A 24,508-nucleotide genomic window follows, 5' to 3' on the forward strand; every position below is an offset into this window, starting at 1 on the left:
ACCACGCAGGGCAGGGAAGACTTACAGAGGGTGTTAAAATGTGCACTGAGAATCACTGAATCTGATTTACCACCAAGCAATGAGATCTACATTATCTGCCACTCTGACAGACAGTTTCATAATACAGCATCCCAGCCAGCCTGGACACGCATAGTGTTCTCCTCACTTTTACTGTTTGACAGGAGTTATCACAGTATTAAAGCACAGGCCAGCTGTCTCCACAGCAGTTTCCAAAACCAGACACTGGCTGTTAGGACAGCGCTGCTGTCTCAACAATCCCAGCCATCACATCCTGTTTGTTCTCTACATTGTTTTCTATTTCATAGAGCCAAATGCACATTGTCTGTCACTGTATATTATGTACTGCTTGTTGTACAGTGCCAGTAAGACTACTGAGAATACTGAGTCAAATGTTAAAAATGTCCTGTGTGATTACATGTGGCCCCAGAGAAAGGACTCTGACCCAGAAACTGACCCAATGGAAATTGGCCACTGGTATCATTAATGATTTGTGAATTGGTTTTGGTGCTGTTTCCAAAGTTGAGCTCTTAATAATCTGTGGGCTAAAAGCTTGATAGCAACAAGTGGAAACATAAAGTGTGGGGTCCATTTTCAGTTTCTGTTTCCCCCCAGTATGGGCATCTCTCCAATCAGTCTGAAGGCTAATCCAGACAATAGATATCTCACTGTATTTAAAACTGAATTATGAATTATGAAACAACACGTCATGAGTTACATGTCAAGTGTTAACATTTGTCCACTTTTGATATAGGGCTTGTTCTCACGATAAGCATGGCTTATTGCTTACTCCTCCATTTGTACGTTCATTTCTCTCTCTTTCCCTCTCTTTCTCTAATACCAACAAGAGGAAAATAATATTCCAATGCGAAGCATTAACCTAAAAATGCTGAATTGTGCTGGTATGAAAAAAAAAAATTAACTCTGCAACATATCCAAATGTACATCTGAAAAATCCAACCTGCAGCGAAACTGCCTGTGTGTGTAGGCTCACAGAGCAAATGTTAGTTGAAGGCAGATGTGACAGAATATTTTCAGAGGTTTATGTGAGGGGAGATGAAATGAACTGCGTAAACATCGTTCTCTTGTACAGAGAGAACAGCAGGGGTCTACCACACTGACTGTTTACTGTGGCACTAACACGGGCTCCAAATTCATCTGTAATAATCTGTTCATTTCTCTGTCAGTCCAGGATCAACATGTCGATCATCAAAGTCCTATATGACATTAAACATTACAGTGAACAGTACTGAAAGACATGTTTTTGCATCATAGATTTTTGTGACGGCTTATACTGCCGCTGTACACGTTTATTTGCTGGGTAACTATGTGAAACAGTATGTCTTCACTGGCTTTGACCAGCCGACTGACAGCACATCTGACACTGTGGTCAGCTTGGTTCAATGGCTGTCTCCACCATTGTATATCACTTCAAGACAGGTTATGATGACAGTGGACATGTTACATTATAAAGTCACATTACAAAGTTACCAAAGTAAAAATATATTGTAGTTACACTGAAATTACTAAAATGTCTGTTAGACAACTGCTGTAGTCCTGAATGACTTTAAACTGAGGGGTCAGTCTGTTTGATCTCAGAGTATTTCTAAAACAAACAAACAAACAACAACAACAAGAAAAAACACAGAATATCCACTCACCCTTAGAAGTACATTAATAAAGAAATAAAAGATAATGGTTTACAGTAAATGCAAACGACTTTCAAGGGTAGGATAGTATCCTTTTTGAAGTGTCCAACAAACTCTTCTCATAGCTGATGAGTCAACAGTTCTCTGTGGGCGAGAACCTTGTAACAGTGTGTTTGCTAATTTAACGATGGTACTTAAAGACACAGTCACAAGCACACAGACAATTTTAAAGTATAGTTTATTTGAACTTATGGGGCATCTGAAGAGTGCCTAACTCAGGACAATTGGAGTGGACTTACCATGAAGAACAGAGGAATCCCTCTTCAAGAACACACACACACACACACACAGATCAGTATACCACTAAATAAATTCATCTCAAGGAAAATGCAAAAATGCTAAGCAGGCCATTCTAACCTGCAAACACCAACAATCGATGTCTGACTGTGCTGCCCTGACAGAGCCTTAACATCAACAACATTTAACCAGGCGTGAAGAAAACACCTGCTGCTGCTTAAGCAACCTCCTGTCGTCAAGGGCAACAAGGTGAACCACTGCCATAAAGTTTCTTGAATGCCACATGGAATTTAAGCACAATCATCTTTTTTTTCCCTCCTCAGCTTACACGCATATTGAGGCAGGCCGAGCATGGCCATTTCTCGTCTCAAGAAAAAGGTTTTCACTTTTGTAAAGAAAAAGTGACCAGAGGAAGGAAGAGAGGAGAAGAACCTTGAGACCTCACTGCTTTATCTTTTGTTCTCTTAAGAGAGATCGAAATGCACTCATTCGTCAGACAGGCTTAAAAACACTGAAAGGGGAGAGATATCAGAGTCTTATTGGTCTCGTTTCTTCCCACCTGCTTACGTATTCAGTCGCAGAGTCCTCTCTGAATTCATTTCAGTAATGACTGCAGGGATGCCCTGAAGAGATGAGCTACCATTGGTCATTATTGATGTACCTGTCACCAGCCACAGAACTAACTTACCTGAGGATGTCAGGAAAGGTGAATTGTGAATGTGAGGTATTGATTTGAACAGCATTAATTGTTCCTGAAGTGGCCAGGCGGATGTCCACAGAGATGCTCTAGTTTTTCTAGTGAGGGATTTGCTTTAATGTTCTTTCATGGTAAAAAAAAAAACCCAAAAAACACAAATATATATATATATATATATATATATATATATATATATATGTTGACTGCCCCAAATTTCTAGTTTGGCTTTTCTTGGGGTGCTAGGGAAACCTAATCCATATAAAAGAAAGCTCAAACTGTAAAGAAATCTGATCTACATGTTTGTGTTAAACCTTACAGCATTCAATGCACAAACTTCTCCCAAAACTGCCTGTTACTTATATCTCTGGAGATCCAACTTCAAGGAGAAGGAATGACAGAGTTGTCTCTCTGCTCAATTCAGAATGACTGTACAGACCACAGTATAAAATCTAAAAAGGAATAAAGATCACTTGTTTTGCACAGAGAGAGCCGCGGGGTCTTAGTGGGTTTGGTTTGGAGGTTTGTCAGTATGATATACCCTTAATGGAATAGCTACACAGTTCCTAAAGCTCTCAGCGATTTGATGAAATGTAAGTATAGACTAAGAAAATTTATGGCTTTCCATCTTTAGTCAACAAGGTGTGCATTTTTCTCTGTATCTTTTCTCTCCGTTTGATTTACACAAGACCAGCACACTCTCCAGCTTTTAATGCAGTTTAATAACTTAATGAGGGTGGAATAGCAGCTTGCAGCCAGACGTGACATTTTCAGTTTGATTTAGAAGCGGATGGCCTGTCCTGTTCTCCCGAAAAGTTAAGTAAGCCATTTGGAGAGCGCAGCTCCACTGATTTATAACTGGGATCCTGTCTCCAGCAGCCTACCTCAGCACTGAAGAAAGATTTAGGGGGGTGGAACCAGTGCTGGAGGCTGTCCGTAGCTCTCCACTCAAGACCACAAGTCTGAATGTTGTCCACATCCAATCTCTTATATTTTCCTGTCTCCAAACCCAAGAGTCTAACCACACACAAGTCTCCAGAGGGTCATTCTGGTGTGATGACCCATCGACAGTGCACTCGGAGGTAACACAACATCTTCTCTTTTAAAATGGGCATGACAACGTGACTTTCTCTGATGCACGGGCTGTAGTAACTGTGTATTCAATTCTCCATCATTTGAGACAGAACAAAAGCAGCCCTAGGTAATCTGAACATCTATGTCTGCTGTGTGAAGGGCTGGATGCTACATTAAAGCAATCTTTCAGATGTGAGACTGTGAAACCAAATCCAATGTGAACTTCAAAAAAAATGTCCTGAGAAATAAACAAAATGGCTTTTAAAATATTTTGTTTTTTGACCAGGAAAATTAACAGTTGTGGATTAGTGCTTTGAAGATAACTATTTTTCCCAGCACTGCAAAATTATTATAGTTCACCTAGACTATTCAAGAAGGATTAGCCTTGATTTTTTTAATATCAGAAAACTCTAATGTAAGATTCCTAGGTGGCCTTTAGGATGAAAACAGAGATTGAATCCCCATTCCATAAATGGTGACTTCATTATAAATTGCTATGGCAGATATGTCTGACATGAGTGTTTATCAGTATGGCGTCATTCTTCAATGAAAAAGCATACCATTTATCAGCTTGACTTCAGTTCAGGACGTTGTACACTCTGTAAAAATGGACAGGTAACGTATACTCATGCACTTCGAGAGTTGTTCAGAGGATGGAGTTACAGGCAAACTCATGCAGATAAAGAACATGCCTCTCAGATTTGTCTTTTTTTTTAATTTAACTGGAGCAGGTATCTGATGATCTCATGGAGGTGTACAGTTCTTTTCAACTAGTGGCACATTCTGTCAAATGTTCCTTTAGTACTGGACAATATGAAGGATACAATACTAAAACTCATTATTGTTTTTCTGTCAGGAGGGTTTTCGTTTATTTATTTATTTATTTTTGCACAACAGTGTTTCTCATTTCTAATTGGCCTCTGCAGTTCAGAAGCAGCACAGCCTTAATAAGGCTAATGCAGGGTTCAAAGTGTTATATGATCTGTATCAATTTTTGCTAATAACATCCATTTCTGACAGCACTAATGACATAATAAGTTTATAGAATAACACTTTACCACAGAAATCAACCCCCTGACCCCCCTTACACCCCCCCCCCTTACACCCCCCCCCCCTATTTTTATGAGAAAAGAGCAACTGAATGGTTCTCAGACTCCTGCCAATAACCTCTCTCATTCTTATGCGCTTCTTGCTCATTGGCTAACTGGATTCTAATCAGACCAGGAAGAACAGAGGAATGGAATTCATTTAATGAGATAATTTTGTTGCAAATCTCCAAAGGAAAAGTCCAGGTCCCCCAATTATAAGCTTATATTCAGGGAAAAACACATAATTATGAATTTGATCACCATTAATTAAACCATTGGGAAATCACCCCGTTTGAAGGGAAGTTTTTTTTTTCTTTTTTTGCATTTGGATGAAAATTAATTGGTGTAGATTTTAATGAGTGGAGACTGGGTAGTTGTATGACCCTTATAGAAACCAGTCAATTTCAATATCATTTTCCAGTAAAAAGAAGGGAAAAAAAGACTGCGATCGCTGTGATATGCCTTTCTCATGAGGCTGTGAACAGAACAGAAGTGTTCTGTTCAAAATAGATCAAGAGTTTTTTGGGTTTTTTTCTGAGGGAAAATGTTAGTCACGACTAAAGGCATTAGAGAATGACAGAAAAACAAATAAACAAACAAACAAACAAAAACAAAAACCTTGTAATTTCACTTGAGTTTCGTGACTCATGTCTGTTTGCATTAAGAGATGGGAGCCGTGACCTGTCAGAGCTATTGTGAAGTCATTGTTGGTCAGTTACCTTCTGTTCATGTATCCGTCTATGTGGGCTACACCAGACAGCACAGACAGAATTAAGCCAAAATACTTCAAGGTGGTTTTAGTAGAAGTTACAGCAAATTTTCATATGTATCTATATCTATATATATCATATGTATTTATGTATGTATCTCTCTCTCTCTCTCTCTCTATATATATATATATATATAAATGTAATTTACAGGTTACCCACATTTAAAGCAGAATGCCCATCGAAAGTGGTATTTAGGTAATAGTTACATAGTAAGAACATAGTAATTACATAGTATGTTATTGCTTTTGCTTTGTTACTCTAATTTAAATCGTTCGGAGTTTAGAATGTCAGTCAGCTCAAAACAAACAATATTCATAGATCCACATAACTTGCAAATACTGCGGCAGTGCAATGTACTGATTTAAAACCTTTTAATTTGCTAATGCATCAATGCACCCCTGCTGTTTTCTTAATTGCATGATTAGTCAGACTGTGGAAGAGTGATGCATTCTTTTGACATGCCATCATTAGCTTTGAACCTGCTTCTGAAAGCCACAGGAACAAATTGATTACAGCTGATCCGTTTCAGTAATGGCTTATGTAATTAGGTTGTATATTTATGTGAAACAACATATTCTGGCACCAGGTTGACTAGGGTAAACATAAAGAGAGGTTTGCGTTCTCATATTTAAAACATAGTGATAATTCAAATCCATTAATGGTATTAAAAAAAACACTCCAGATGTAATACCTATTGAATAGGATGAGAACAAATGAACAACCACTGGCTTCAGAGGACAGCAACCGTTACACTCAGCAGAAGGAATACAATTTCAGAGATAGAGAGAGAAAAATCACTGAGGAAATGCTTTCTTCATTTGTTCAGGGAAAGCTAAAGGAAACCCAAATGACATGATACACCACAGCAAGGCTTCTATTTCACTACGCATGCACTGGTACATACTTGACCCGCACAATAAAAGCACTCTTTGAATAAGGCACTCTTTTTGTGTGAAGCATATATTTGCTGTTGCACAGTTTGTCTGATTGGTCCAACTCCTGACTATACCCTAAAATCATTTCCATCTCATTTGCTGTCTATATAGATGGGTAAGGGGAAAATGCTGATTATTCATATTTCATGAAATGTATGGAATATATCTAAGATCTAAGAGTTTCTCCATTCCCTCTGGTTTGTGATTAACAAGATGACAATCTCTCCGAAGCTTTGAACCACCAAACATCTCCACCAAAGCTCTCAAATAAAAAGAAACATTAGCAAATGAGTTCATTTCATTAAATAGCTGATGCATCTTTCAAGCTTAGTATTATTATTATTATGATGATGATTATTATCAATAATAATAATAATAATAATAATCTATCAATCTTAGTGAAGCATGTATGCTGCCAGCTGTATCTGTTCCCACTGCTGTAATGTATTGTCAACCAATACAAAAGAACTAACTCAATCTCCAGATGAATATAAAATTAGTGAACATTCTGATTAACTTGACTCAAATTTCCCTCAGATTCTTTGCTACAATAAGCCTATCAAACAGTCATGCTAGAGCGCCATGTTCAGCAACATTTGACGGAGCTTTTTCGGATTTGAGATTTGCTGATATACTTAAATCTGTCCTTGAGCAGTGAGAGGAAAAATGTCTTTGTTTATTAAGTAAGTGTTCTAGAAGGGAAAAAAAACCCTCAGTACTGAGGTTTGACAGGACTGATTTGATTTCAGTGCTTTGTAAACAGCAATATACAACCAGCATTGACTCTCATTGTCATCTCCCTCACCTCCTCTTCTCACTCTCCCATATGACGCCATCCCTCCCATATGACGTCAACGTGCTCAAGTAAGTGTGATGTCAGTCGCATTCTTTCCACTGATTTCTTTGTTTTTACTGTTCTACCTGTTTGTTCGTCTGTTTTTCTTGCATTCAAGGTTGACATTAACATAGAGTATGATACAGGTGTGTTTTTGGCATTTTCTAAAGTGTTGCATAATAGCAGTGAAACAGCTGAATGAGAGTAGGTAAACAGCCATCTTATAGAGGAATGAATGAAGGGAAAGCAACCTGCTAGCTTGTGTTGTGAAGATATGTTATTATGTCATATATTGAACTAACTGTGTCTATTTCATGGGATTTAATGCTGCTTTAACATAAATGGGCTTCTTATTAACTCAATAATTACATTTTTTGAGTTACAATAATTTGTCTTAAGAGGGTTTTTCAGGAATGTGTTACTCTCATAAAGCAGGGGAAGAGTATGCTTCATATATTTGAACGATACGTACCAGGTCCTCTAACTGACCTTCGTAGATTTGTGCACACTGTCTGCTCTCTACTGTCACATCACATCAGCAATATGTGTGTGAACATTCAAAGTCACATTGAAATTTGCTGTGTGTGTTAGCCAAACAGCACAGGCAGCATCAATGATGCAGTGCATCAGCAGACATGACTGTGCTGTGTCAGTGAGGCTGGAGCAGACAGATGACTCTGCAGAGAACAGCATTTACTACTGACAAGACCCACTTTAGCAATGCTACCAGTGTCAGTTATTTAGAGCTATGACTTTGAACAACCAGAGAGAGAGAAAGCGAAAGAGAGAGAGAGAGAGAGAGAGAGAGAGAGAGAGAGAGAGAGAGAGAGAGAGATGAGGGGAAAAGGTGACTCAAAGAGAAACTGAAATGGAGCTGAAAACTGTTAGCTTCATTCCAGGAGAGGTTTGGTACCAGTCAGGTCCAAAATTTCGCACTGTCCTAAAAAGGCTTCATCGATATTCTCTCAGCATTTTACTGCCAGCAAAGAAATGAGAAACTGTAATAGGAATAGGACTGAAGTTTGTTTCCTTAAATGTTTATGATCAAACACAGGTTTTTACACTACCATCTGCAGTGAGACCTCAATCACCCTCTCTCGCTCTCTCTCTCTCTCTCTCTCTCTCTCTCTCTCTCTCTCTCTCTCTCTCTCTCTCTCTTTCTCTCTCTCTCTCTCTCTCTCTCTCTTTCTCTGTGCACTGCAGAGGAAAACCTGAGTTGAGAGTAAGGTAAGCAGTTAGAGCACTAGGTCACCACAGGAAGTTGGCTGCAGCAGCATATGTATCCGAGCACAGCTGAGCTGAGAAAACAGGAGGCACTGGCCTCAGACCAAACCATTAAACACCGGCTGCAGGGGTGGAGGGGGACCGACGCAAGCTGTAATGAGACCCTGTGGGAAAAGCCATATTACATGTGGAAATAGCTCCAATTAAGCCGCCCTTCTCTGAATTTCAGAGGAAGGAGCCGTTGCGAGCACTCAACTCTAATGATGTTACGTTATGGAAGGGTCACAGATGTGATGGAGGTGACTGTAATCAGATGCCATCAGTGGTATATTCAGTCGCGCACTGTAAAAGGCTCTGAAAAATTATGTGACACTTGGTCAGATTTAGGCGTTTTTTTTTGGGGGGGGGGGGTTGCTGGTTTTGTATTGTTTTATTTATTCATTTATTTATTTTCAGATTGAAGCCTCTCTGATTGTTCAAATCAAAGGCACTTCTCACTCTTGAATGAGCACTGTGGGGTCAGCCTGTTATTTTTTTCAATAACATTGCAGTGCAATTGAATATTTATGTCATCATCTCCTTTCACCGGCGTTAAATACGTATTGACATCACATTCTGACCGAAGAGCATTTCAGACAGATGTTTGTTTCTCCTTTGACGCTTATCATACAGTGTACTATATACTTCAACAGTTAATAATGATGACATATCCAGACCTTGTTATTACATACCGCATACTTATGAGGATGCGTAAGTGAAACATAAGACTTGAGTGGCAAGCAGATGGCTGTTAATGTAAAACAGGTCAACTCTGCTCTGGTAATCATACTGAACGCACTGATTACAATCTTGAACAATGCTTTCGAACACATGAGACTATCTGACTTATATGATTTGACAGTGTAAAACTGCCTAGTAATCTGTACAATCACAGATAAGATGAACTCTGAAAGGGCTCAGAGTTTTACTCTTTATAACAACATTCTCCCAAGATGTTTGAATGTAAAGATACCTCAAACCATCTCCTCAAGACAAACATTACACTTTACTGAAGTAGCTCTGATAATTTGCATACTCAGAGTCTAGTTTTATTTTGCCTGACATCACATCTGTCGTACCTTAATCTGAAGTATTCCATTGTAAATGAATTATCCATTAGTGATTAAAAAAAAAAAAAAGTTTCTTTGGGTGTAAGCCTGTGGTAGAAAAAGGAGCTCTGGTCTGACCGAATTTTTTTTTCTGTGCCATTGTACTGCTCTACATTCTTTCTCAGAACTGAGGTTCTGACTGAATGGGAAAGATTGATTTTGAAACACTTAAGGATTAAAATTCATCCCAGACTGAGAAATCCTCAAATCTCTTGAGTCCTAATAACACATGAACTAAAGCTGCAAAGACTTGCCCCTTTTTCTCTTATTTTCTCACAAGCTCTTATGCTTAAAAAAGGCATTCCCAAGAATCGTAGAGAAAACTGTGTCGCTTACAGAGGCTCGGTCCATGACTATGCATCATGTCAAAAAGACTGTGTCCAATTTTGCTGTACCAAAATGTATCATTAGAGTTTATGCAAGTCCTAGCATTCTGCGATATCCTCTAAAAACATCTCAGTGGACTTGCATACTTTGTAGGAGTTACAACAATCTGTATGTTGCTGGCATAAACATCCTCAATATCCCCAAAGAGCTGAGCTCAGAGATATTTGTACCCCAGATATACAGCACAGCGGCCATATGTTTTCGGGCGGGAAAATAGAACAATGGCATTGCGCTGGAGTGGATTGTTGACGCTGTAGAGCCTCAGGGTTTGCAACTGCTGAGAAAACTTGGGGGGGGGGGGGGGGGGGGGGGGTTTATCCCCTCTTACTATCCCTGGGGTGCTCCGAGTGTGTTCTTATCTGCCAACACTGTCTGTTTCTCTATTATTTCCTGGTCTTGGGGAATTGTCTGAAAGATGCACTACCCATCCTCCTCCAATCTTATGGTCTCAGCCACCTCACTATTATCAAGGCCTGTAATTCTCTTCAGCCTGATTTAAACTTTTAAGGAAACAAAAAAAAATAACACCACTGGTTCTAGATCAGGGAATAGAATACACACAGCATAACAGCTTATTCATTCATTCATTTTCTAAGCCGCTTATCCTAATTAGGGTCGTTGGGGTGCTGGAGCCTATCCTAGTGCTCATTGGGTGAAAGGCAGGGAAACACCCTGGACAAGTCACCAGTCCATTGCACAGCAGACGCACAGACAAACACATTCACGCACACATTCACACTTGGGGGCGATTTAGTATATCCAATTCGCCTGACTTACATGTCTTTGGGCTGTGGGAGGAAACCAGGAAAAACATGGAAACTCCACACAGAGAGGACCCTGGCCTCCTGGCCGGGAATGGAACCCAGAACCTTCTTGCTGTGAGGTGACAGCGCTACCCACTGAGCCACCGTTCTACCCAAAACATGTTAATAGGAGATAATCCAAAATCTGTACATGATATGTTACATATGAACATCTCTTGAGCAAATGTCTTACAGTTGTTGCATACAGAACACATTCAGTCATCTGCAATGCTCTGATAATGAAAGGGAGATTTACTTAAGGTTTTGTATTATTTGCATAATTGTGTTGCTTTGAATAAACATGCCCAGAGCATGTAAAGTGGCATCACTGATCTGTTATAACATACAGCGAATTCCCCACACAGACAGAATTACCCTATGGAATAGAGTACAGTCATACGGAAAAGTAAATACACAAAGGAGAGATTAAGTGTGGATTTACAGAATGTTGTCTCCCTCATTTATAGTAGTTACATGCATTAAACCATGTAAATGCCATGGAAACACACACACACACATATATATATATATATATGTATGTATGTATGTATATATATATAACTTACAGCATGTCAGAGCATACACTACACATAAACTCACAAATAAAAGAAAACAACAACAAACTGCTGTTTTAAATCTGGCCCCTGCATTAAATATTCAGGCACGTATTTTCCAGTTTATAGACAATTACATTATTCTCTGTCCTTACGCCCACACACACTCCTGATCTGTAGTGCACGGCCTCGCTAGGGAGAGTAATACAATGCAGCGAGATGCATCTGCTGCCGATATCTCAAAGGTCTTGGCCATTTTGATTACATCCTATTTAAGAAGGTAAAAGAGCTCTTTTCTCTCTTTAATGAGTAGACAGCACACAGCCTGTTAAACGAAGGAGTTAGATGAGGAGACGATGGAATATATCAGCAATGATGAATCAACATCTGTTAATTCCCATGGATAATGCATGTTTCAGTCTAAAAGGACGCACAGAGATATACCATTAACATAGAGAAGCACAGAATCAGCAAGAAGAGAACTCTCATCTAGGAACTCAGTTCTCAGTTCACAGTTCTCAGAACCCAATTCTCAGTTCCTGGCTTCAGAGAGAATGCTTCTGTTTGAGAGTAAAGCTTGCTGAATTTAAGGGAGCCATCTGAGAGGTCTGGGGCGTTTCACCCAGTTAAGGCACTGCGTAATAGTGGAGCAGTCCATCCTAAGCCTGATATTTGCGATATTTGTGGACTACATCTGGGTGTCCACTCAAGTGGATTTGGCTGAGTTCTTTGGTAGGTGGGGGGTCTGAAAGATGGACAGGGTTTCTCTTACGAGTCAAGTCCCTGCACTCTTCACCTGAAGTGCTGCATTGTTTGGCGACTTTTGTGTAGTCTGCAGCATGTAAACACAAGTAATTGACTTCACACATGACAAAGCATCTGCCTGCCTCATTTGTTTTAGCTGTGATGCAAGGAGGAGGATTACATGATCCTGGAAACTAAATGTGAAAAACTAGGAAAAAAAGAGAAGTGAACACATTGCAGGCCTTGCAAACATTATTTTAGATTATAGGTGAAGAAGCACACATATGTTAAATGTAATGTCCAAAGAACTCTGAACTGTGTGTGACATTGTTGATTATGATGTCATATGGATGGCTGCGCTGAGATTTGTAGTTGAAGGTTAGCTTTGGTTTCCATTGGCTGGAAACAAATTGACTTTATTGGATAACTGCTCTGTTATGACTTTAGAAAATGCATGATATTAGCTGACACATTTGCCTCATTAATATTGAGGAAGTAAGTACATATTTGGGAAGCCGTTAATGGCCTGATTAATACTCTCAACAGTTTTGCTCCGATAGTTAATGTGAAATCACAGGAAGCTCATTTTCATCAGTGAAACAAAGCAATCTTACATTAGCCTGGCCTCTATTTTAGCACAATAGAAAATTGTGTGACTGAAACTAGCACTTTCCGTTAGAAATGTAAATTAAATAGGTATCTTTGATACAGATAAAAATAGGGCGAGACGTTTGCACATCAGTTTGAATTTAAACTTTGAATACTGTTAGAAAGTTACATTTTACAATTTTGAATTTTATAGCTACCTGCACTTGGATGCAAGAAATATCTACATAAATGCAGCTAACATAGCCTCACATGAATATCATGTATTCGGGTTTGAATTCAAATTTATGCCGCTGCTGTCAACCCTCACACACATCTGACTCAGACTGGCAGAGAGCCAAGTAACTTTCGTTCAGGTTTCAGTCAGAGACAAAACCAATAAACAAGACGACATTCTAGAGGAAGTCTCTTTCAATTATTCATATTCTAATTTTGTGTTTTACAAGGGAGCGGACAAGGAAACGCTTCCATTATACGTTTACGAGCGCTCTGTCTGTCTAGCTTTCACACACCTGGGTGTTAATGGCCATTAGGATTGTTTCAGACCTCTAGGTTGCCCATAGGTGTAAAATGTTCATGTCTCCAAACCTGTGTAAATTTGTTTTTTACAAGCAACAGGCATTTTGTATATCCTCAATCCAGATTGATGAGCACCTGCCAGAACAAATACTGTGAATAAAACTGGTTTTGAATTCCAACATCTCAGTTGAAGAATTCAGAAGAACACCATAAGAACTTTGAAGAATGGCTGAGAGATCACATTTGCAAGTTAGTGATGGTACTCAAATGGTTAATTAACATTTTATAATGAGGTGAGGCAGGAAGCGCTGACAAGGAACAGGTTTCCAGACAATGGAAACAATTACTCTGATGTGAGCTTGATTATCCCAATATTAAACTACATGATTTAAATGGTCTGTTAATGACCAGTCCTTCATTTATTCACGGTGGTTGTTTTAATTAGACAGCCTGCCGAATGTATAGTTTACATCGCAAAAATTTCCCAAACACATGTTCCTATTTACCTTACAAAGAAAAAGAAAAAACTTGTAACTACAAAGTAATAAATGGTTTATAGGACTCTTTTGTTACTGTTGCAATAAAACAAAAAGTCATTTAAATGTCTAAATGCATTATAATTATTGTGCTATTAAATCTTTTTTACTGCTTGTAATAAGCTTCTTAATGGAAAAATAGATTGAGATTATGCTTAATTGCCCATTTATGTGTCTATATACCTCTGTGAGGAAAGCTCCAGAGGGGAACAGTATCTGAGACAGAGAGAGAGAGAGAGAGAGAGAGAGAGAGAGAGAGAGAGAGAGAGAGAGAGAAGTGTGAAGGGCATGGCTGGCAGCTGTTGGGTTCCGGGTGATAATTAATAAGCAGGATTGCTGATCAGCACGGATCTTCTCAAATGCCCTTCTCTCTCTCTCTCTCTCTCTCTCTCTCTCAGTGGGGACAGGATGTGTCGGCAAAACTCTGCAGAGCTGGAAAGGACAGCCTTTCCGTTCAATTCATCTGAACCCCCGGCTCCCTGGTGCTGTTAAACTTTGGGTGTGGGTGTGTGTGTGTGTGTGTGTGTGTGTGAGAGAGAGAGAGAGAGAGAGAGAGAGAGAGAGAGAGAGAGAAGGCCTCATTTGGAGGTGCTACACCCTTGATGACACTTCATGTAATTGTCCTCACAGATTTGAGGAAAGCTAAATGAAAGAAAGTAGAAAAATCTATACAGACATACTGCTAGATTTACTGAAGAAAAAGTCTCATGAAACTGCCCTCCTTTTTAAGTTTATTTATATATGTGTAGCGTCTTTAAGTTGACAAAAGACTCCAGAACCACTGCCATCCAAAGTCGCTACATTTTATCAATGTTGTTTACTGCAGCAGAAGGAGTTCTACAGCTGGGCAGCAATAAGAGAGACAGCACAATGACACTGTCATATAACTCCATGGGAATAGCCCTCCCATCCATCCTTATTACTATGAAATGATCACTCTAATTAAGTATTAAATGGCCCTGCCAACTGAATGGCTCATAACCCACAAACAATCATGTACTGCAAATGTGTCATTGCATCAAAATGTTCCTCCCACCACAACTCATGCGACGGCAGGGAACATTCAGTCGTGACACATGCTTACTGTTATTCTCTCTGTCTTCTTTGTAGGAAGTTTATTTTGGGAGTCGGGGGCTTTGGTGGATGTGCTGAGGAAGATGAGAAGATGTGACGGTGTGCTGACGTTCGGTCGTTTAGACTCCGTCCGTCCTCGTTACAGGCCGTTCAGAGACGGCCGTTCAGAGTGTCTCTGAGACCTGAGGCGCTACTGTGAGGGAAGCATTCCTCAGAGACAAAGAGAACATCGTTTGCCTGGCTTTTATTCGATCTTCCCTCCCTCTCTCCTTCCCTCTGACTCACAACTGTGTTTGCCCATCATAAACATCTGCTACTCTCATACGCTCTCGCTCTCGCACGTACACACACAGCAGACTCAAACACCCCAAGTCTCCAACCCTTAGGTTACCTTATCCTAATAATATCAAGCAATGTCCTCACAGATGGTTGAAATACAGAGATCTGGCTGTTTTTTTTTCTTTTTTTTTCTAAATCTGTTTTGCCTCTAATCTGTCTTTCACTGCTCCTGGAGAAAACAGGAAGAAACTAAAACTTAGCAGCAGAGAAAAGGAGAAACATTGAAAGGGCTGGATAGAAATGATTCTATTTGAACTTGCAAGCAGACATACAGAGCACTTTGTGTAACTCTGTCCAGATTTTGACTATGGTAATGCAGATGAGGCCAGTGTTTTTCGCCCTAAGCCTTGCCCAGAGCTGCCCGCAATGGTGACATGGTGCTTAAGTAATGTGACACACATCTCAGCCAAACTCCATGTTAGATAAGATTGATGCAGATCTGCCTTTCCGCTCCAGTGCACAAAATCTCAACACACCCCCTCTAAGACCAGACCACATTGCAAGCGGCCAGAAATGAAACTACCAAGGACAGGGAAACCTCTCCACAAAAAAAAGAAAAGAAAAGAAAAGAAAACAAATTGTGGAAAGGAATCCAATTGCTTAATATCTGTGTGGTGGTTGGTCTTGCTGAGGGTTTGTGTGACAGTCTGACACCCTGATTTCCAACAGCCTGAGATGGAAACAAGGAGGAATGGAGAGTACTTACACACAGTGGCCTGCCCCTCCCTCCGGTTCTGGACGGTTTTGGTTTTGGTTAATCCACGGCTTCTAATCCTCACACATCCCTCTTTAAGGATGGAGAAAGTGAAAAGTGGCGGAGCTGAACGACGGCCAGTGTTGTCCCCTGGAAGGCGAGGGGAGTGACGTGGAGCGAGTGCCCAGGGCAGCTGTTGGTGCTCAGACCACGTGTGGTGTCACGTCCTCAGAGCAGGGCGACTGCGGAGACAAGAGAACTCATATGTGAGAGAGAATAGGCCATTCTCAATGAGTAGACAAAGACGTGCATTCAGAGAGCCACAGAGAGAGAGAGAGAGAGAGAGAGAGAGAGGACAGAAGGGGAGGGAGGAAATGACACAGCCTAGCATGCTGTGCTGTGTGGAGAAATCTGTACAAATAAACACAGGGCACAGGTTGGTGTGCTAACTATCAGTGACATGCCGCAACACACACTGGTCATGTTTTACATTACCATGCTTCATTTCTACATTATTATGGCACGAAGCCTGATGCTCCTAACCTATTGACTATATTACTAAAATATGGCTTTTTGTTTCATTACCAATCTTACTGTTGACACAGTAGGAGTGTTCACCAGATTACAGTAATTGTGTTAATCTCCAGAATTCTCTTATTTGTTAAATGGTGGCTATACCATGGAGCCTGCTGGCTAACCTGGGTATGGGAGGTAGGCGGCTTTGGAAGCTGTGGCACAAGATTTGGACTTTGGATGTGGATGAGGACATAGCTTTAAATACGAGCTATTGATTTACTGGTTGGTTGTCTGATTGGTTGATCGTTGTCGTTGTCGTTATTGGTAGTGGTGGTGGTGGTTTTGGTTATGCAGTTTGATCATATCACTCATTGGTTTTTGGCGCAGTCTCACAGTTTTCACACATCAGTCGGTTGGAGTCTTTTATTCTGACTTTCATTTAGGAAAACTTGTAGAGAGAGGACGCTGGGACATCCTTGTGAAAATAATGAATGACTCACAGAGGACAGCATGTGGGGGCAGAACACCGTATCATTTATTTCTGTGAAAATATTCCCCATTACTGAATCCCACAAGATACTGGTGCTCTCTTAGCTGCAAACCTTTTTCTCATTTTGCTTTGTTTTATTTCTGCTTTCTGTTTTATTTCTTTATTTCTTTGCTTTGTTTTATGTCTTGTTTTGATATTGCTAGGTTTTATATGGAATTTCTTCCTATTGCCACACTGTGCTAATCAAGGGCTATTGGCTGATTTTCAAGAACGGAAAGTTATTTCTGTCTTTCCTAAGCCTTGTTTTGGATCATTAAAATTCTGTAGGTAAATAGCTGACCCTGGTATAAATTTTTAAAGGCATTGTTTTTCTGAATTTGCTCAACTTGTGAGTAGAGAATTTCTCTTGAAAACAAATCTTGTTCATAAGTTCAGTAAACTCAAAATGTCTAGGCAGCTTTAAAGCCTTCATTTTCGGTTTGAACAATGTCGTAATTTTTTTTTGTCAGCATCTCTTGTGTACCAGTTTCAGACAAGTGCGCACACTGAAAAAACTCAAACTTATTTTTAGAACAGTAGACCTGCAGTCGAAAGCTATCTCTTCCACACATTTTGGGCAGAAGCTTTAGATCTCTTTGTAAATAAATCTCTCTCTGTGGGGTTATCTCAAGGGTATGACATCAGAGAGCATCCATTGAAAAAAAACAAACAAACAAAACAAAACAAAAAACCATCACCTCACTAAGTGGTGTACACTACTCTGTAACTGTGGTTGATTTTCTGGTTTACATTCAACATCTTATTCTGTGCTGCCTACACATTTTTCATTATAGATGAATGCGGCTTCATTCTCCATGTCAAGCAGAGGTATTGGCCCTGTCAGACCCAAAGCTATCTATTGATTTTAGCATTGCAGACAACGCAAGACTGATGGTCGCAGTAAGAAAGAGGACATTTGGAATTCATTACATTAACATGGTATTGGTCTAACCACTACCGTGTCGTGTGGCCTGTCATCAGGATTATCCAAATCCAATACAGCTGTACTCACAGCAGCACATGACCACAAGGAACAATTGAAATAAAACCAAAGTTATAACTCTGTTGACTCAGTTTATTTGTGATGGAGGCTGAAACTGAGATTCCTGTCACTTCAGTGAAATTTAAAACGTGTCACAATTCTGCCCCTGCAGTAAATTTGGATGCATTGAGACGGTATTGAAGAGTCCCATTTTAAATGTTCTCTGGTGTCAAATGGACTTCACCTTGTCCTATAGAACCCTCTGGGTCTTATCATACAATACAATAGACCATATGTAAGATTATCTTGATGGAACTGTCTCTTAAGGGTTTAACTGGTCACAGATAAAGTTAGACTAATGGTCCTCTCAAATAGAGATGAGAAGCTGTTTGTGTGTGTGTGTGTGTGTGTGTGCACGCGCGCTGTGGGGGGATCAGTGGATTAGTATTGATTGACTGCTCCTGCCCACAGACACAGGGGGATGAATCAACAGCCTATCGGTCTCTATTGAAGCTCCCTTCCACCAAAACCACAACCTCTCCCCCTCCCCTCCCGACATGCTTCTCACCCAATCAACTCAGCCATAAATCCAAGGTTAGGAGGGTGGTCAGAGAGTTCACCAGCCATGATTTTTTTTTTTTTTTTAAAGAGACAGGTATGTCCATAAAACACATTTTTAAGACTGACTGACACCCGAACATGGTAACGGTCGCAGAAACCGTGTCAGCTTAGGTACTGCAGCATCTCCTTTGAGATCATCTTTAAACTGGTATCTCTAAAATGCCTGAAACACAGCCGTGTTCCCAATGCACTTTCTTATCAAACCACTACAGACCACTACTGGGACATTTACATGTATATATAGGAAGACTCTAATGGTATAATGACAGCCGTTTTATCTCACCTCTGCCTGTCACCATGGTAACCATATTTACCCTTTCATGGCTATGGTCTGAGAGAGGGATCTGTGGGGAATAACCCGTGGATGAAAAGAGAGGGAGAGAGAGAGACGGAAAGACAGAGAAAGAGACAGAGAGCTAGACCGAGAGATAGAGAGAGAGAGAGAGAGAGAGGGAGAAAGGGAGAAAGAATAGAGTGATCATAAGCACTAGTCTGGTTGACTGCCTTGCTGGGATGAACCCTTGGCACTCAGAGGAACAGAAATGTCCTTCTATGGTAAAGCACAGAGCCACAGTGACCTCTGTGAGTGAAGTCCTCTTACGTCCTACAGGATTCAAAGCCCTTTTGTGAGGTTTTATTTTTACGCTCTACTGAAGGTCTTTGAGTGCTCGGCGCTGAATACGTGTCTGCAGATATTGTCATCGTGTTCCACGGCTGTCCGTAATGATCGTAGTCGATTTACTTTGCTGACAGCCGTGTTTCAAACGCCTCTGTCAGCAGCCACCGTCCCAGTTGTGTTTGTCAAAATTGCATGTTGTGTGAGTTTGCGGTAGGGAGTGGAAAAATGCAGCGGCGAAGGATGACAAAAGCCTGTGTGCTGAATCTTTGATGTGTGGTAAAGCGATGCTCGGGATAATGACAGGCCTGGCCAGGCTGCAGACATCTGTCATTTAAGTGAAAATTGGCGGGTTTGGTAATGAAAGAAGAGTCATCACACAGAGCAGGGCCGACTCAATGATTAATTCACGCCTGCTCCCACGCTGAGTAAATGCTTCTTTATTCACCCGTTAGGGGCCAATATCAATAATTCAAGCATGGAGCCAAGTTCCAAGTACATCTGTGTAAAGTTGTATTGCGTTGGCCTTTGGGGTTGGGGAGGAGAAAAGGGAGAGTCAGTGGTCTTCGTTCTTCAGAGGGGAGAGAAACAGATGAGGGTGGCTTTCAGTGGTCAATTCACAGGCAGAAGAAGAAACAGATGTGTGTGTGTGTGTGTGTGTGTGTGTGTGTGTGTGTGTGTGTGTGTGTGTGTGAGTGTGTGTGTGAGTGTGTGTGTGAACACAGACGGACCAATCAATTCCTAAAGAAGCTGAAGACGGAGGATCAACGGTTCACTGCAAAGTGCGCGCGCACACACACACACACACACTCAACACACACACACAAACAGAGAGAGAGAGACAGAGAGAGAGGGAAGAGGAAACCAAGCTGTGATATGATTAACCTTTAAACTGGCTAACGGCAGTATGCTGAATAATCATATGATGTAGGCTCTTATACAACGAGATGAAATTATGCACCTGCCAACAGTCAAAAATTTAATTACTCATAGGTCACACATGGTTTCGTTATTCTCTGCCAATGGGAGTGATAAATGAATGGAAGAATCAGGGATATTATTTTACAAACAGATGACACGACACAGGCAATAAGAGATGGTGTCTGTTCTCCCACAGTAACAGACAGATAGATAGATAGATAGATAGATAGATAGATAGATAGATAGATAGATAGATAGATAGATAGATAGTTACATACATACATAGATGCTTTATTGATCCCGAAGAAAATTTACAGACCCAATGACAAAGACGATCTATCTATCTATCCACCCACCCACTACTTATTCTTTGATGTATCTGTAGAGAATTAGAAGGAGAAACTGTTCTGCTTTAAAAAAAAAAAAAAAAGTGGTTTCCATGGTAACACATTAACTTCTATGCCCCTCCCCTCCTCCAATCCTAAACCCCAAACTCATGGTTGCCAATGAGAAGAAAAGAGCAGATGCAAATCTAACTGAAGTAGAGCAGAAGCTAATTACAATTAAAGGATCTCTCTCAACCCTTACCCCGCTCTCACTGTCACCCTTAACCTGCCTCACGACGTTTGCTCCAGGTCTGTCACCCTTAACCTGCCTCATGACGTTTGCTCCAGGTCTGCCCTTACCATCGTAAAACTGTTTTCTCATAAGCATGGTTGCGTAAGGCAATAAGAGACAGAGAATTCAGGGGAAAAAAGCCCAACACCCTCTAATCCACGAGAGCTCTCAGCCACGTAAACCTCACACAGGAGGAGACACGGTTGGCTCAGAGATGGATTTTGATTGCTTTGCAAAGCACAGACAGCCTTCAACATTATGCGCTGCAGCTGAAAGCTGAGAGCTGAGAAACGCATGGTCGAACGCGAAGCTTTGAAGAGTGTTTCTTCACCACCTAAGAAGATTTCCAATATACAAATCTGCAGTGACCATCTGCAGACTACAAACCCAGCCAGAATCTATGGTTCCATCACTCTGATACCGTTGTTTATGAGATCTGCCCACCGGATTAAAACGCCTGTCTGTCTATCTATCTGACCGTCTCTCTCTCTGCATGTCTGAAGTTACAGCGTTTATTCTGCTCATATCAAAAACACGCATAGCTCAGAGGCCTGTCGCAGTGTTATTTGTCACAACGTGTGACTGATAACTGTGACTCGTTTCATCTGCCTGTTTGAGAAAATGTTCCTCTGAAAAATCTGGGATCAGACAGAGAGAGAGATGGAGACAAAGAGTGAGAGAGAGAGAGAGAGAGAGAGAGAGAGAGAGAGAGAGAAAGCGAAACAGAGACAGACAGACAGACAGAGAGAGACAGGGAGGGACAGACAGCCTCTACCTGATAACCTCTACCAGCTGTGGGCACAGAGAGGTGCTGTGTAACAGCAGGGTCTATAGTCAATGCTGCGGACTCTGGTAAGATCTCAGACCATACTGCCCTGTCCTCCCCACCATGAGGGGAGCTCACACTCAGTCAGCAGGTGAGGATGGTGAAAAGGTACAGCCATCAAGCCCCCCCCATTAGCCAGCTCAGAGACACAGCACTCCACGTGTAAGCAGATCTGCTGATTCAAGCCGAATGCAATAAGAGCAACTTGACCCAAAGCTAGATGAGGATACGTACAGTCAGACACAGACTCACTTCAAGGTTATAAATAGCAGAGAGTTCAAAAGGATGCGTAAGCACAATTTGAACACATGGAAAGAATTCTATGGAAATCTTAGGAACAACTAGATATACCAGATATTTATAAACGTACTGTGACAAACTGTGTGTTATAAGAACTCAAAGTCTTCATGTTTCTGTAAAGTGATGAGTCCATAAATATACCATGGGATACTTTGTGTGGATCCTTTTTCTTTACCTTGTTTTTTTTTTTTTTTTTTCCTGTTACCTTGGCTTGGTCAAAGGCTTCAGTCCTCCAGTCAAACTTTGCTAGTGGTGGTACTGTAGCTTTATTATTTTATTATAGGTGATGCTTTCTCTTGGAGATAAAGTGCAAGGAATATATTCTCCCAAAACTTTCTTAGTGCCATTTTAAACTCCAGGTGAGAGTTTGCTTTTCAGGGAAAGCAAAAGTCACAGCCCACACAATAACTCTGCACAGTCTCGCCACATTTCAAGCAGTGTAAGCTTTACTCATCCAGGATAACTGTCGATCAAATGCTGAAATTCAATTAAACCAAGTTTTAGGGTCACACAGCCCTGTCAAACAGGTCTCTGCTGTTCTGTTTATGCTGTCTATTCTCTCTCTCTCTCTCTCTGTCCCTTTTTCTCTCTCATGTACTGCCCTGAGGCGACACGTGGCTGGAAAAGCAATAGAAGGCACAGAGCACTTCCAGTGCCCTCTCTCTAACACACTGGAGGCCACAACACACACTCTTGGCTCAGGAGAAAACCTCTCAAGTGGAATTTGGATATCAGCGACGAATGACATTAGCGTTAACAAGACTGACTCTGCCAAGTTTATTTCCTGCATTCAGTCCTCACACTGGGGTCCATGTATATTCAGTTCTGAGTAAAGGCATATATTCCTGCAGTGTTTCATGTAGAGAACGGGACTCAACATAACTCATTATTTTCAGGTACCTGCTACATTCATGCGTGCAGAGAACCATAGCAGCGTGGTAGGTATGACACCCACACACACGTACACACAGTTCACGCTTACACACAACTCAGCCTCACACACAGTGCGTCATTGCCGAGTCTGACTGGAAATAATAAGGTTCATCATAAACCCAGAAAGAAAAAAACATGCTACACGTTATTCATTGGAAACAATATTTTTTCTACACCACCTCAATGATGAGAATAGATCTGTGGGAAACTATAGTAAAAATAATTGTGTATTTACCATATATCATTAACCTTCCTGACCTCAAGCCATACCTTTAAATTATAGATGACACATCAAAGTTGCTCTCATTTTTTGTGACCTCTAAGATCATGCATATCGGGTTTCACACCGCGGTCATAATTCTGCAATTCAGGTTCAAATGCTGCACTAGGAGCAGTCAGTCACACAATGAGAAATCCCATTAACATGCCTCAGCAATTGAATTGAATGAGGGTGGAAATGACATCTCTGGAGCTCATGCCTCTTCGAGCAGGCTGACTGAACAGCTAAAGAGGTAGCCCTTGCTTTCTGCTGCTGCTGAGCACAAAATCGCTTATGCTAGGCCTCCGCTCTGTATAATCACATGCACTTAGTAGGAGGTTGGGGGGTGGGGGGTGTCAAGCTTGGGGGTTGTGGTGGGGGGTGCAGTGCAGTGGTGGGTTTATGCTCTTACAATTAGACTAGACTATAGCTTCACTAATGTGTTCGAAATGCTATTATATGGAGCTGCTATAGAATCAGCTCGGTGGCCAACTGAATCCTGACAACTAGATGGTGGTTTCTTAGTCATGTTTTGAGGGTTTAGGATATTGTAAACCATGTCTCAAGAGATAGATTCAGATGTTTTTTATATGTATCATTAAGTGATATCAGCCACTTTTTGCACTATAGTACTATTTCTATAAAAAAAAATTGCGAAAAAAAAAAAAATAACATTACTAACAGTGGATCCAACCCAAGTACCTGTTGTCCAATGACCATTTGTCTACACGTAAAAGAAATCCACTGATACAGAACTGTGGTTATCTTTAGTATTTGACAACAGAAAATGATATGGTGAAGATAAAAAACAGAGTTTGTGCTCTGAATAACATTACAGAATCATTGAATCTGTGGTGATTTGCTAACAAGGAAAATGCAAAACATGCAAAGAAGAGGTACATGCATCTAACATGGTGTTGTCCTCTGACATGTAGAATCAGGAGGCAGAGGGATGAAGGGTCTAATTTTGGCCCCGGTGTAGGAGGAGGCTGCATCAGACAGGCTTGTGTTTCTAGTCCTCTCAGAGTGGTGCTGGATAAAAACAGTGTGTGTGTCCTTTTCAAGGATTTGACCTTTTACGTATGTAAAATATAGTGCCACATCCAGCCTACACTTAACGCTAAAATTTGTATGTGTGCTGATCTTTGCTTTTCTCTCTTTGTTTACCCCTCCCAAGAGTAGAATTATATTTCTCCAGACAGCTCAGCAAGTCACCGGCATACAAACTATGAACATTAATGTAGCTAGCATACCTGGAGGGCAAATGGCAAAAAAAAGGACAAACATTTTATATTGAGCGAATAGTATGTGTTTTCAAATGAACAGAGAGAAAATGATTAGATGTTAAAGATTAGCATTGATTAGCCAACCCTGTGCGATTGGAGTGGAAGGTAAATAA

The sequence above is a fragment of the Chanos chanos genome, chromosome 2 (genome assembly GCF_902362185.1).
Source record: "Chanos chanos chromosome 2, fChaCha1.1, whole genome shotgun sequence".
NCBI classification, from domain to species: Eukaryota; Metazoa; Chordata; class Actinopteri; order Gonorynchiformes; family Chanidae; genus Chanos; species Chanos chanos.